This window comes from Bolinopsis microptera, chromosome 10 (genome assembly GCF_026151205.1).
Source record: "Bolinopsis microptera isolate Bmic1 chromosome 10, MBARI_Bmic_1.0, whole genome shotgun sequence".
Lineage (NCBI taxonomy): Eukaryota > Metazoa > Ctenophora > Tentaculata > Lobata > Bolinopsidae > Bolinopsis > Bolinopsis microptera.
Genome location: NC_087081.1, coordinates 3,538,210 through 3,553,477, shown reverse-complemented (window position 1 = coordinate 3,553,477; position 15,268 = coordinate 3,538,210). Strand labels below are relative to the sequence as shown.

The window sequence follows — 15,268 nt, the reverse complement described above, 5'->3', positions numbered from 1 at the left end:
ACACTCCACACAGGAACACTCCACACAGGAACACTCCACACAAGAACACTTCACACAGGAACACTCCACACAGAAACACTCCACACAGGAACACTCCACACAGGAACACTCCACACAGGAACACTCCACACAGGAACACTCCACACAGCATGACGACCCACAGTTCTTTGCTGCTCGCTTTCACTATCGGCCTTGTTGCGAAAAGTAGGTTTAAAGGTTTAAGAGCTTGGATATAATTGGTAGACATTCATATTATATCAAGAGTTACAGGTGAGAACCAACACGAACTAACAAGCTATTCACTAAAACTTCTCCTGTCTTCAAAGATGTCTGCATCCAGAAAACAGCTACTTTTTCCATACAGTCGCTGGTTTCACAATGTTATATGTAAGTATGAATTCAAGAACCCTTACCAGGCCGGTTGATAAAGCTGAGTCGTCTGGAGGTATTGGTAAGTTAGTAGTATGTATATTGAGTCGGCACAACCCCTACCCTCAGCAGCTTATTTATATAATTATATATCAGCCTCGGATCAATGGTCCTCAGTATCCAGTGGTTTGCTTTTCGAAAGCCTCCTTCTCCGATCCCCGTTTTAAAGCAGCTTAGATAACTAAGGTGTAAATTTAAGCCGTTAGGGTATAATGGCTTCCCGATTTCTGATTCTGCAAACTTAAATATAATTCCGTGTTCTAGCCTAATCTAGACTTTGGCTTGGCTTGCCCCTTTTAGTTATTCGACTAACTTTTATTGTATCCGAGCCATCGCAATTGAAAGCACATTTATTCAGCAACATTTAATAACTTTTACGTCACGTTTATACTTTTATAGTAAATTACGTTCAAGATCAAATTTATACTCGATCAAATCCAAAGGTACTTCACCCCCGTATTTTAAAAGTATGTAAGTCTGCGTCGTTTTTAAAGTGTCAAAATGATAAGAATGTCGGGACTTGGGTCGTTACATCAGTAATTAACAGTTTATCTCTAGATCCAGGTAATTCTAACACATAACACATGACAATTAGCTGATATAAAAATTTAAAATATACCATTATATTCTACACAGTTTTCTGCCTCCAATGACCAAGGGTCAATGGTAAACGACGATTTGGAATTTGTAATCCTGATGGTAAGATCAACATTCCAGTGATTGCACTTTCACCAATCACCATCAGACATTACAGATTTAGGAAAATAACAGGATCACACCAACAGCGCTGTAAAAAATAATGTAAGGTCGACCAGAGTCCAGTTCATCATATACCATTATATAAGCATATAAATGACCATTTTCTCGTTGGCTCTCTATTCTTAATTTAATTAATTAGAAGTTTTCAGGGTTTTTGGTTTGAAAATTTGTCTTTAGACTGAACATTTAAATCATAAAAGAATATATGACTAGAAGAAGAAATGACAAAGACCAATTGGTCGAGTGTTGTAAGTACTTAAGTATTCGAGGTGAATTTCAATGACGAAGGTTATAAATTATAATACTATAATACATATGTATTTAATTTTATTAAAATGATTTATTCTTTGCATTTGTTCCATTTCACCATAAATGCTTACAGTTACAATTTACATCAAGGGTACTTTTCAAAAATATTATGACGACTAATTACACTTATTTGTATACTCATGGGTAGAGTGGACCGTTGCCAGTGTCTCTCTCTCCTAAAGAAAAGTAAATGATATCAATTTGAATGACCGTCCGTAAATGCAAAATGATACCGAGAATGAAATCGGTCGCTGATCGCTTTTCAGATCTTTCTCAGATGGCGATACTTACTCGGTAAAACTAGTGCCGTTAATTTAAACGTTTGCACAAACTACTGTAAAACTTCGTAATCTAAAAAATTGCTTGTTATCATTAATTCAATCGCTTTCAAATAACTAAATAAGTTTACCGATATTGATGAATAAATTGAAGAAAGCAGACGTGAAATTTTTTAATTGGGTTTAAAGTTTATCTCCTTCTGACATTGATCAGTGCACAGATCAGAGGCCTTGGTCGATGCTATTTACTGACCGGTACCTGAACAAGGTCTTCGCTAAAGAGACGGCCAACTCACTGACCACCATGTGGGAATCAGTGGTAATTTACTAATACTTTTTACTAATCATAACTCATAAGTATAAGCATCATTAATTCCTATCGTACAGTAAACGAGTCCGTATATATAAAGAAATAGTATATTTATTTATTTTTATAGTATATATGGACACGTTCATTTGAGTTTGAGGATATTGGTAAACAAAAATGATAGCGTTTTCAACGATAGTGGCTTAATTTTGACATCTATTAACTTAGCACGTTCAGAAGTTCTGAACATTAGCCACGTAACCCATACTCCCATATGCACTGCTCAGAAAGAAAATCTATTGTTGTTAGGCACTATAATGGTTCAAATGTCACATTTTGTGTGACTTAGTTAACTGCAGTTGTCTAATTATAATTACTTGGCCTAAAATATAGTAGATTAGGTCAATCTAACAATTATGATACAACATTGGTTAAAGGGCACGGATCAAACGGTTACAAGGCAATATTTGGGTAACTTTGTCACACTCAGAATACCAAACCTCTATCTACTGTGAGGTGTCCTCAAAAACCTTTTAACTCATTATTTGATGGTTGATCTACCAATCATAGCCCTAACATATGTTGTTTCGAATAGTTAGCTAATACAGGCACTTGGTTATTGGGAAATGAGGTTAATTCTGTCACAATATATGGAATTTTAAATTTTGGGCGAATTATTTATATCCGATTTTGGTTTGAAAGGCGGGAAAACTTTACATGATGACAATGTAGTTGATGCAAGTTAAGATCAGTTGATGTTTACATTGTCACAAAAAATGATACGAAATCGTAAATAGGTTAAAAGCAATGATTATAGAATGAAATAGTCTCTTATAATAACTCTTATAATGACTGATGTGACAAAGTAAACATGTCTTGCCCCTATTTTGAAGATCTATATATTCTATGACTCTATTAGAATTCAACATTCTTTCAGAAAAAAATCGGTAGAATATTGTCCAGAACATCAGAGCTCAAGTTTAACAATTTTAGATTAAATTTGTTAAAGTCACCAAAAATGTGACAAAATTAACTTTTCCTGCCCCAAAAATTTCAAGATGTATGTAAAAATTAGCATAGCCACTAGTTTAGCTCTTTCTAGTCCCCTGCTACACGGCATGTAAACAGGGATTGGCTAGTTAGAGGCGGTCCGTGTAGGCCTTACACTGTGCTTTCAGCAATACTCATAAGTATTTCCGTGGCTGTGGTTGCAATGCGCCTATAGTCTACTGGAATGATTCTTCGGAATTTCGCTGGATTGCACAACTTTCGTCTTGGTAGATTCCAAACACAAGGAAATTTTCCTTCTGGTTGGTAATATACTCAATGATGGGAGTACAGTGTATTGGCTATGCCCCGCTTACTAGTTTAGCTCTTTCTAGTCCCCTGCTACACGGCATGTAAACAGGGATTGGCTAGTTAGAGGCGGTCCGTGTAGGCCTTACACTGTGCTTTCAGCAATACTCATAAGTATTTCCGTGGCTGTGGTTGCAATGCGCCTAGTCTACTGGAATGATTCTTCGGAATTTCGCTGGATTGTACAACTTTCGTCTTGGTAGATTCCAAACACAAGGAAATTTTCCTTCTGGTTGGTAATATACTCAATGATGGGAGTATAGTGTATTGGCTATGCCCCGCTTACTAGTTTAGCTCTTTCTAGTCCCCTGCTACACGGCATGTAAACAGGGATTGGCTAGTTAGAGGCGGTCCGTGTAGGCCTTACACTGTGCTTTCAGCAATACTCATAAGTATTTCCGTGGCTGTGGTTGCAATGCGCCTAGTCTACTGGAATGATTCTTCGGAATTTCGCTGGATTGTACAACTTTCGTCTTGGTAGATTCCAAACACAAGGAAATTTTCCTTCTGGTTGGTAATATACTCAATGATGGGAGTATAGTGTATTGGCTATGCCCCGCTTACTAGTTTAGCTCTTTCTAGTCCCCTGCTACACGGCATGTAAACAGGGATTGGCTAGTTAGAGGCGGTCCGTGTAGGCCTTACACTGTGCTTTCAGCAATACTCATAGGTTGCCTTATTACCTATATAAATCAATCCAAACTACGAAAAAGATCTGTTAATCTGATGACGATTACCTAACTCTAATAATAACTGATGTGACAAAGTAAACATGTCTTGCCCCAATTTTGAAGATCTATAACTCTATAAGAATTCAGCATTCTTTCAGAAACGATTGGTCGAATATTGTCCAGAACATCAGAGCTCAAGTTTAACAATTTTAGATTAATTTGTCAAAAACGCTGAAAATGTGACAAAATTAACTTTCCCTGCCCCAACAATATCAAGATAGTGTGTTAAAATTGGCATATGATGCTTTATTGCCTATATTAATCGATCCAAACTACGAAAAAGATCTGTTAATCTGATGACGATTACCTAACTCGTATAATAACTGATGTGACAAAGTAAACATGTCTTGCCCCTATTTTGAAGAGCTATACCTCTATTAGAATACTATGTAACTTTATCATCAATGAACTAGTTATTTTGCCAGCAAGGAGCTAACAGAGTTATAATAATTTTTTGTGACGAAATTACCCTATTTTTGACCATGTTGCGGTAGTTTAATTGTGACACTATTAACATATTACCAACCGATAATGATTTATGTGACTGGTGCGTGGTACTAGCAGTTTTGTTTGATCCATAGTACGTAATATAAGGGGTTTAAGCTGGTATATCATTATTTGTTCAATTTCACACATGTTCAGATATCATCAAGATTATGTGACAAAGTAAACTTGTTTGTGCCTTCTGTGTTTTAATTCCTTACGACTATATGATATAATAACAATTCCTAGCACTTCCAGGCCATCAAATAAACCTACACTACTCAGCATTGCTTATCAGGGTGCCCTAAACATTCTTCACATGTTTTCTTAAATGTGTGACAGAGTAAACCTGAGTGCACCATCTAACGAAAAAACTCGTCAAATATGTAGGTAATGGTCATATGTACCCATCCAATCAACTGGACACTCAAAAATTTGGTCAAAAACAGCAGTAAGGGGTCCATATTTACTCCGTCACATGTTTATAGTGTGACAATGTAACCATTTCCGTGCCGGCCGTATTTAAGCGATATCTTATCAGCTGATTAAGATATCGTTAAGTGACAAAGTTAGCCTAGAGGATGAGACGATTATCCTAACCATCAAAGGTTTGTGTAATTTCATAGTGTGACAAAGTCAACTACACTGTGCCTTTTAATAGGGTCGCTTATATTTACCAATATCCTCAAACTCAAATGAGCGTGTCCATATAACATTATAACGTACTATGTACTAATTTTCAAAATGTTAAGGATGTTTTCAAAAAATAATTATTTCTAATATCTAGCAACCTGCGGTTGGAAATTTAAGCTAAATCCCTAAAATTAAATTAGTACTCGATTCCTAGTCGTAACTCGTATGTGATTTTATAAAATTTGGTCTGTGGTCAATATAGCGTACTCTACAATTTAGATCTATAAAACGGAGTACGATCAGTTACCCGGTGCGCCATGATAGCAACAATTATTACTAACAATTGATTGTGAGGTGAGATGAGCACCAACTCTTAGTGATCAATTGTCTCAATTAGCTCCCATTTTGATTATACGATGTGCAAATGATTCTACTTGAACCGCATGAGATAAGTGGAAAGCAAACGAACGAACAGCGAGTTCTGCAACTAACAAGGTGTAGATTTAATTTCTCCTCTGTAGTTTCCTGTTTCGATCTTGTGAGGTGAGTTAAGCACCAACTCTTAGTGATCAATTGTCTCAATTAGCTCCCATTATGATTATACGATGTGCAAATGATTATACTTGAACCGCATGAGATAAGTGGAAAGCAAATGAACGAACAGCGAGTTCTGCATCTAACAAGGCGTAGATTTAATTTTACCTTTGTAGATTTGATCTTGTGAGGTGAGTTAAGCACCAACTCTGAGTGGTCAATTGTCTCAATTAGCTCCCATTATGATTATACGATGTGCAAATGATTATATTTGAACCGCATGAGATTAGTGGAAAGCAAACGAACGAACAGCAAGTTATGCAATTGCAAGTATAACAAGGTGTAGATTTTATTTCTCTTCTGTAGTTGCGATCTTCGCTTGCAGTATATAGTTGCCATGATTCCTTGAGATCGAACATTTCAAAAATTTTAGGGGAATTTTAAATTTTCTGACCGTCAGAGGTTAAATATTTTCAAATAAATTTTATAACTACTGTCAGTGGCTAGGATTTTTGGTCAAATATCATATACTCAAAAGACCAAAAATGGACAAAATTACCCATATCTGAATCTCGGTGAGCGATATTTGTGGAATTGTTTTCATTAAAATCGAAATAACTCAAGAAGTTTTTAAATTATTGGAATCGACTCATAATCACATTTTCACTTTACAATTGCGAGAGGTGATTTTTGATATACCTGGCAAAATCTGTTTTAGTATTAGGGCCGGTCACGTAAGGATACGTCATACGATAAATAAATTAGTTTGGCTATTATGTATTGTGCAAATTAGTATCTGTATACATCATGTCGAGCAGCCCATTAATTGTCAAGACATCAAGAACGCTTTTAATTCTACTCTAATTTTCGTAGGAAACGCTTCAACCTCTTTTCATTGTTACGTTTAACCGAAACACATTACCCAAGCCTTCACTTTAAGTTTAGGTTTTGTGGAGTCTATACTTATAGTTCATCTGCTCATAATTTCATGAATTTACAACGCCATCTCTACTATAATTCAAAGAATTATTTTTGTCTGTACGACCGCCCACGTGCAAATTAGACGAGAAATAAGAAGTAACATAATAACCATAATTACGAGGGTTCAGGTTGTTAAACGCACGTGCACACGTGCAAGGATTTGAGAGGGGCATGGGCATTTTGATCGGTTTTGTGGTAATTACGTGGTGTTTGAAGTGTTTTACATTTAATTCGGTTGTGACGGATATTTTTTGATGCGATAAAAACTTGACTACCAAAGAATACTATTCGCTTCCTTCATTTGACCACGGGCTTTCTAGTCTCTACTATAATTCAGAGAATTATTTTTCTCTGTACGTACACTGTACGACCGCCCACGTGCAAATTATGTAAAAAGCAAAATGTTGAAAAGTAACCATGGTAACGAGGGTTGTTACACGCACGTGCACGTGCAAAGATTGTTAAAACAGCATTTTTATCGGATTTGTTGATATTACGCTGTGTTTAGTGCGAGCAACATTTTAATCGGCTGTATCTTTGGTTGTGTAGGCTTGTAGGATATTTTTTGACGCGATTTAAACTTACAAACAAAAACTACAATTAGCTTCCTCCCTGTGACCACGGGATTTCTAGTCTTACTTTTATAATTCAGAGAATTATCTTTGTATACTGTACGATCGCCCACGTGCAAATAGATAAGAAAAAGGTAGCTGCAAAGTAACCATGGTAACGGTGTTAAAAGTGCACGTGCAATCATTATTGAAACGAAATTTTTATCGGTTTTATGGTAATTACGTTGTGTTCAGTGCGAGCTACATTTAAATGGGCTGTATACTCGGTTGTGACGGATATTTTTTGATGCGATAAAAAATGATATTATTATAGCTTCCTCCGTGTGACCACGGGCTTTCTAATTTCTACTAATACTATAATTCAGAGAATTATTTTTGTTGTACGACCGCCCACGTGCAAATCAGACGAGAAATAAGTTGTTGCAAAGTAACCATGGTAACGAGGGTTATGACACGCACGTGCACGTACAATGATTGTTTTAAGATTTAACGTCATTTTGATCGGTTTTGTTGATATTGCGCTGTGTTTAGTAAAAGCAACATTTTAATTGGCTGTATCTTCGGTTGTGTAAGATAATTTTTGACGCGATTTAAACTTAATAACAAAAAATACTATCAATATTAACTTCCTCCCTGTGACCACGTCTTACTTATAATTCAAAAGATTCTCTTTGTACGACCGCCCACGTGAAAATTAGATGAGAATAAGAAGTTGCATAGTAACCATAGTAGCATAGTAACGGTGTTGAAACGCGCACGTGCACGTGCAATGATTGTTTGAACGTCATTTTGATCGGTTTTGTGGTAATTACGTTGGGTTCAGACTTCAGTGCAAGCTACATTTTAATGGGCTGTATACTCGGTTGTGACAGATATAGTTTGATGCTATAATTATGAAAACTGACTACCAAAGAATACTATTACATATTACCTTCCTCCCTATGATCACGGGCTTTCTTGTCATACGTTGTATGACCCGCCGCGCACCATAGTGAAACGACCGTGGGCCTGGGGGTCGCAACGTGATACAAGGGCTTTCTAGTATAATTATAAATTGAAATGGTCAGCGATTATAAAAACTGATATTAATTAACATTGAATCTACAGTAGCCTCAATTAAAGAAGCCAAAATGAATATAGCAATAGCTATAATAGTGGTAATGGTGGCACCAGCTAAATCGCTTCTTTGTTACCAGTGCCAAGCCTGGTCTATACCAACAGACAACAACTTGGAACAACTCTGCAAACCAGGGGACCGTGTGTGGTGTAAGGGGGAGAAAGTATGCTCAACCATTACTACAACCTTCCTTACCGGACTTGATGAGGATGGCAAGCCCGTAGACAACTGGATAAAAATACATGATTGTATGGAAGAGGCAGAGGTAGAGTCGAAATATGCCAAAAATGACAGGGAAGAAGTGCTCGCCCCAAAGTTCAAGGAATTTAGTGATTATGCCCTTGAAATAGAATTATGTGAGGAGGAGCTGTGTAACTCAGATTTTTACTTAAAAGAACCAGGTAGAACAATTGTTCAGTAAGTCAGTATTTATTCTGCAATTCGAACATATCAATTGTTTAGTATTTATTCTGCAATTTAAGAACATATCAATTGTTTAGTATTTATTCTGCAATTCGAAGCCCATAAGTTAGTCAAATATAAATATTTTTGAGTGAAACTGACTTAATATGTACATACTAGTGGTACCCGTGCCTTCGGCCGGGACTTTACTGTCACAGTTGCAATGTAAAAGTATACAACCGCATTATATATTTGATATCACGCATAATGCTGTCTTATGAAAGTATGAAATCTCCCTACAGTTGAAACAAAGCGGCCGCAAGAGTGAGCTCTAAGCTCATAGTATTACGTGGGGCTAAACTAATTACGGTACATGTTATCCTCCTCGTTCTCTCTTCCATCTATTTATGTCACATTTCTGGAACAAAATCATCAATTAAACCACTTACCACCGGCCGATTTTTATAAAATTTGCTTATGGGCTTCGTCTGAGTTTTGTCAGCACTATACCGAAAAAACCAGTCCCGTAACTATTACCGTTTTTTTTGTATAACCGTTCGGAAATTACACACAGACAGACAGACACACAGACACACACACATTCTGGTGTTATTAAGTTGATAGTATATTTACGCGGTCCATGACTCAAGTGCCGAAGGTCAAAGACAAGGGTAAGCAAACGAGTTTTTTTCCCCGTATATATGGATTATGGTAGCTTGCGACCGTCGCACGTCGTGGTCCTTATCGGACCTTATTTGGACGGACATTACATGAACGGACATAATTGTGAACGGACATTAATATGAACGCTCGAAGGCATTCAAAACCATCAAAAATCCGAATTTTTTTCAATTTTTTGACGTTTTTTTAATTTCAGCAAATGATTTTTTAATCCATTTTTTATACAGTAAGTAAGAAAAGCAGTCATTAAGCAGTAAAAATGTTAAAACATGTGTACATGATCAGTGTCTAATATCACATATCATCTTCATTAAATGGGTTTCGTGCATGAAATAGTCCATGCTTAAACAAGCATCAGTGATTTCTAGCTTTGTGGAAACCTTTTTTTATCAAACTACCCCGGTCCTGCATTTCATTGTTAACTTTTACAAGCCATTCGGCGTGAAGTGGTTTTATCTTAGACAACTTTAGGTTAACCTTAACATCACGTGGAGCTTTCCTAGCACTGTTTCATTACCTCCCCTCAGTAATATGAACTATAACAACGTCGGACAATGTCCTTGGCAACACGATTTACCGTAATATCTAGAGGCTGGAACAAGTTTGTCATGTTGGCGGGGACTAGCTCATGAACTATGTTGTTGAGTGCCATAATTTCGTTGACTTTTTTCCGCCAAGTGACCCTTGAAAACATCATATACTAGTAGAGTTTTCTGTGCCTCCGGCAGACCAAGGAGAACCTTTCCGTCGTTAACTTACGGCACAATAAAGTTCTCAAAGTTGTCATATTCTGGACAAAAAGTTCGAAATGGAAAAATTTTAAAAAAATTTCAACGGACTTTAACTTGGACGGACATTAATTGAACGGACTTTATTTGAACGGACATTAAGATGAACGCTAGGGCCTCCAGCGTTCAAGTAATGTCCGTCCAAATAAGGTCCGATAAGGTACGTGCCCGCACTCACAGATGTCGCCCACGTGCATGTCATTTCAAGTCTAGTTTAAGTTAGTATTACTATTTTATACAGAACTGTGCCACTTAATAATTAAATGTATTTTGGTATTTTCAGTCTGTAACAAGACAACTATTGACAACGGTGTGGTTTCTCCGGATACACTGACAATAGAGTCTGGATCTACTTACTCGGTAACCTGTGACGAAGGGTTCGTAATCTCTGGATCCCCAACCATAAATTGTGACGGCGGTCAACTCTCGGAACTTCCAACATGCAAAATAGGTTAATTTGTTAGTTTGTTAATATATTCGGATAACCTATCCGTTTATTTCTCAGTGATATTAATATTTAATGCATAACTATTATTCACAGTCCTAAAACCTCAACACTCTTTGGACGCGAGCAGGTATTAAATAGCATCGATCATGTATTTACGCGCATTCTCTTGTTATAATTACCATAAATAGATAAATTACCATTTTAGATACAGGTACAGTTTTAAGTAATTATAGCTGAACTTTTGGGATTTTATTTAAAAAAGCAGCGGACACTGATTGCTTATTTGCAATGATATGAACAGCTTAAAAGTTTAAGCCATCAATATCAGAGTTGCCATTGAGATTGTCTTACAACTCAGCTGAACAGAGAAACAGCTTAATTGAGAGTTTAATCAGTCAGAATCTGATTATCTTAACCTTAAAGCTAAACGATCATTCATTAAGTAGCAACTTGACTGTTAGAATTGCCATAGTTAAATATTTGAAACACAAATGAAAAATCTAGCATCTTACACCTACAGCATATTGTGATTATAATTATTTTGATTATAAAATACAATAAGGCCTGTTCTATGGCCACTTCAATTTGTCCTAGGTCCAATCCATTATCCATGTCCTTGTTTTGGACATATTCTTTTTCTAATTCTAGCCCGAAATTTTGAAGACAACAACATTGCGTTAGTAAAGATTTATCGTGAGACACAATGTTGAGGAGAGAATTGTTAAATATCTAAAAATGTTATTTATTTTATTTCCACAGGGGAGTGCATGGTAGAACTGGCAGAAGTAAAAATAAAAAAACCAAATAGAGATTACTGAATGTCCGGAACAACCCACATGGAGTGTACCAAGTACGTAATACTTATAACTATATGATATACTCTGCTGTATTTTGATATGCTAGATTGTGCTGTGTTATGTATACCGTATCACTATCAAGTTATCGGTCATAATTTTCACGACCAAATTTTTCACGGACATAATTATTCACACTCATGACCGCACAAACATTTCCAGAAAAGTGTTTTACTCTTTTTCTGAACTCTAGGATGTGACTGAGGAGTGATCATATTTGTCCTAGTATACTAATAAGCTAATATAGTAATCAGCTACACACACTAAAATCTTAAAATTAATGGAAATAATTACCAAACTTTATTATTCACGGACCTTAATGCCACAGACATTATTTTCACGGACATAATTATTCACGATAAGGTCTTCAGCGCGAAAGTAACGTCCGTGGACCGTGATAATTATGAGCGATAAGGTACGCTATAATAGACATTCACATAGTTTGTGTTGCGTTCTGATACACAGGTTAAATGAACCTGATGACTGATAACAGTTTGCAACATATATCACAATATTTCAGAACAACTCCTTGGAAAGAAGATTACAAAAAATACAGTCAAGAAATTGATGAAGAAGCCGGAAACCCAAAACGTCGGATACGCTCTGAGTAAGACTTATTTTTTCAGTATTTTACTTTTAAACTCTGCCATTATAGGGAGTTGTGAAACTGACCATTTATAAACTGACCGGGAACCAGCCCAGTTGACTCTCAATAAGAAGATTCGATTAATTTAATTTAAATCTCAGGCATTGATTAATATTAATCATCTTTTGTACCATCCTAACTCTGGTGAACAACGTCTACGTTGCCGTACAAAATTCAGAATTTGGCCGCCAAATGTTTTTCAAGGCCTAACTCAAAATTCCAATACAAAACTTAAAGTTAAGGTCAAAATGCGATTCTACGTTGATTCTGAAAATTTCGTGTAAAAATATTAAAACCTCATTGAGTTCTATTGTTTTGAGCGAAATCAGTTTCGCAAATATCGCGAACTGAGATCATATATGGGCGATTTTGTTCATTTTTTGCGATTATTTGAACACAGAATTGAGAATCCACAGTTAGGTGGATACTGAGCTGATAATCATAGAGAATGTGTAGTATATGCTTACCTTCCATATCAAGTTGGTTTTGTTCAAAAATATTGATATTTGACTAATCTATGGGCCAAAATCGATCAAATTTGGTGCGTATGCCCAGATATGGTCATATGGTTTTTGGCTCATAACTCAGTCATTTTTTGTCCGATCTTGATGAAAATTCATATACGAGTTCAGTGGACCACTAACTACAAGTAAAAAACCTAAAATCTGGTTTCTGGGCATGTTTAGGGGCATATTTAGGGTATTTGGCTAAATTGGGCCTAATTTGGACCAAATATGGGCGTGGCTGCCCCGAGGGCACCGTTTGGGGTCCGGGACCCCCTCACCGGTCTTAGTTTGTTGGAAAACTGCTATCTCGAAACAAAGTTTCACAAAAAAAATCAGGGTGAACCCCCCCCCCTCTTAAAGGGTGGACACAAGTGTAAATCACATGACTTACTTTGAAACATAGACACGATGGCGAAACCAAACAGTATCCTAAATTATGAACTTGTAAGCAGCACACAATTTATTTTTAACAATAACATATATATATATATAACAAGAATTGCGCCCGTTGTTTTGTTTTGGCGGACGCTAGATTTCCGTTCACTATAACTATAAATATAAAATCCAATCATCTCACTTCATAATAATAATATTGATACACATCAGTACACTATACTACGCATGCCATGGTCATACGTTCAACGTTGTATGACCCGCCGCGCACGAAGTGCGCGGCTCCCCCTGTATCGTCAGGACGATCGTCAGGACCATAGTGAAACGACCGTGGGGTCGCAACGTGATACAAGCATGCCACGTACAAATTGGGCTTGGCCCGCTTATAATCTAATACTATACATTACACCCTTAACTTATATTAGGTGGTAATCCTGCGCGGTCGATCGCTTATTTCGAGACGTAATACAGCTTAAAAGTTTAAGACAAGTTCAATCAAATGGACCTTTAGACACTTATTCATCTTTCGTGCAATTATCTTGAAGTAAAGTTTTTTAGAATGGAAATACTTTTAGCTTTACTGATGGAAAGTTTCACGATGTTCTAGAGTCAACGTCATCCATTTAAGTGACAAAAGGACGCTACATGTCACAGAATGACTTGATTTTCCGTTAAAAGTAGCCATTAGGTAACTTCATGGCCTTAGCAATGTTTATTTCGTGTTGGAAGTAAATTATAAGCTCTCTGTGTAATTTGGCTAAACCTGGTATTGACGAAATTTACGAAATTACGTATAAATTGACAAAATGGCGACAAAATGGCGACAAAATGGCGTACAAGGTCAAAATTTGTAACGGAAACGAAACAGCGCGCCAAACAAGGTAGACTGACTGAAACATTTCTCACGTGCGATAGTTCTAATGCGCGTTCCACAGACATGTGGGCACCATTTCACTGAAACTTTGGTTGTTTTGCGCCGTTGCTAGCTGGAGTTATATTTCAAAATGTGTGCGAGTAGGCGTGTTTCTGACTTGACTTATATTATTGCGTTTATCAAATACACGGATATTTGTAAACTTATCATACTTTATGCTATCGTTTGGAAAAGTTATTTGTACATAGATTCCAGAAATTTTCATGATTGCATCATTTTATTACAATTTATCATGAGCTTTTGAAAACAGTCCGACGCTGAGCCCAAATTTCAGCAAAATAACGCCGTTTTTTCGTAACACTTTTTTTGATTCAATGCCGTTTTAAAATCACGATATTCCAACAATGCAAGTTTTCCCAAAATTATGGCCGTGTGTTCTGATCTCATCATCGTTAGAACTATACCATGATAACAAACATTTGTAAATCTGAGAAACAAAATAATTATTGATTATCACCTACTTATATACACTGAAACACAGTCGCTGGTCGCGCCGCGCATTCATTGACCACAGGCTATCTATACATCACATCTCCACAAGCAATCCTCGCGCGCTGCACTGCGCGCTGGTTGTCATGGTAATGGACGGAAGGACAGATGACAACATATTCAGACCCGCCTACCGCTATCTCCAAAATCAACGTATTTCTGTAAAAACGTCCATTCCTAACCTTTCACTATTGCCTTTTTACAAAAGGGTGAACGGAAAAAATCTTCGATCTCAAGCAACCATTCGCAACTACTGCAAGTGCAAGCGAAGATCGCAACTACAGAGAAAAATTAGATCTACACCTTGTTAGTTGCAGAACTCGCTGTTCGTTCGTTTGCTTTCCACTTATCTCATGCGGTTCAAATATAATTATTTGCACATCGTATAATCATAATGGGAGCTAATTGAGACAATTGATCACTAAGAGTTTGAGCTTAACTCATCTCACAAAATCTAAACTACAAAGGAAAAGTTAAATCTACACCTTGTTACTTTGTTAGTTGCAGAACTCGCCGTTCGTTCGTTTGCTTTCCACTTATCTCATGCGGTTCAAATATAATTATTTGCACATCGTATAATCATAATGGGAGCTAATTGAGACAATTGATTACTAAGAGTTGGAGCTTAACTCATCTCA

The 15,268-nt window shown here is 36.7% G+C and overlaps 1 long non-coding RNA gene across 1 annotated transcript; it reads left to right on the top strand.

Annotated features, from left to right (window-relative positions):
* Positions 1 to 8,515: 8,515 nt before the first annotated feature.
* On the top strand, positions 8,516 to 12,263 carry LOC134822377 (uncharacterized). The gene is made up of 4 exons (XR_010161179.1): positions 8,516 to 8,890; positions 10,644 to 10,811; positions 11,568 to 11,658; positions 12,183 to 12,263. It is a non-coding gene; the product is annotated as an uncharacterized LOC134822377 (long non-coding RNA).
* Positions 12,264 to 15,268: the final 3,005 nt, after the last annotated feature.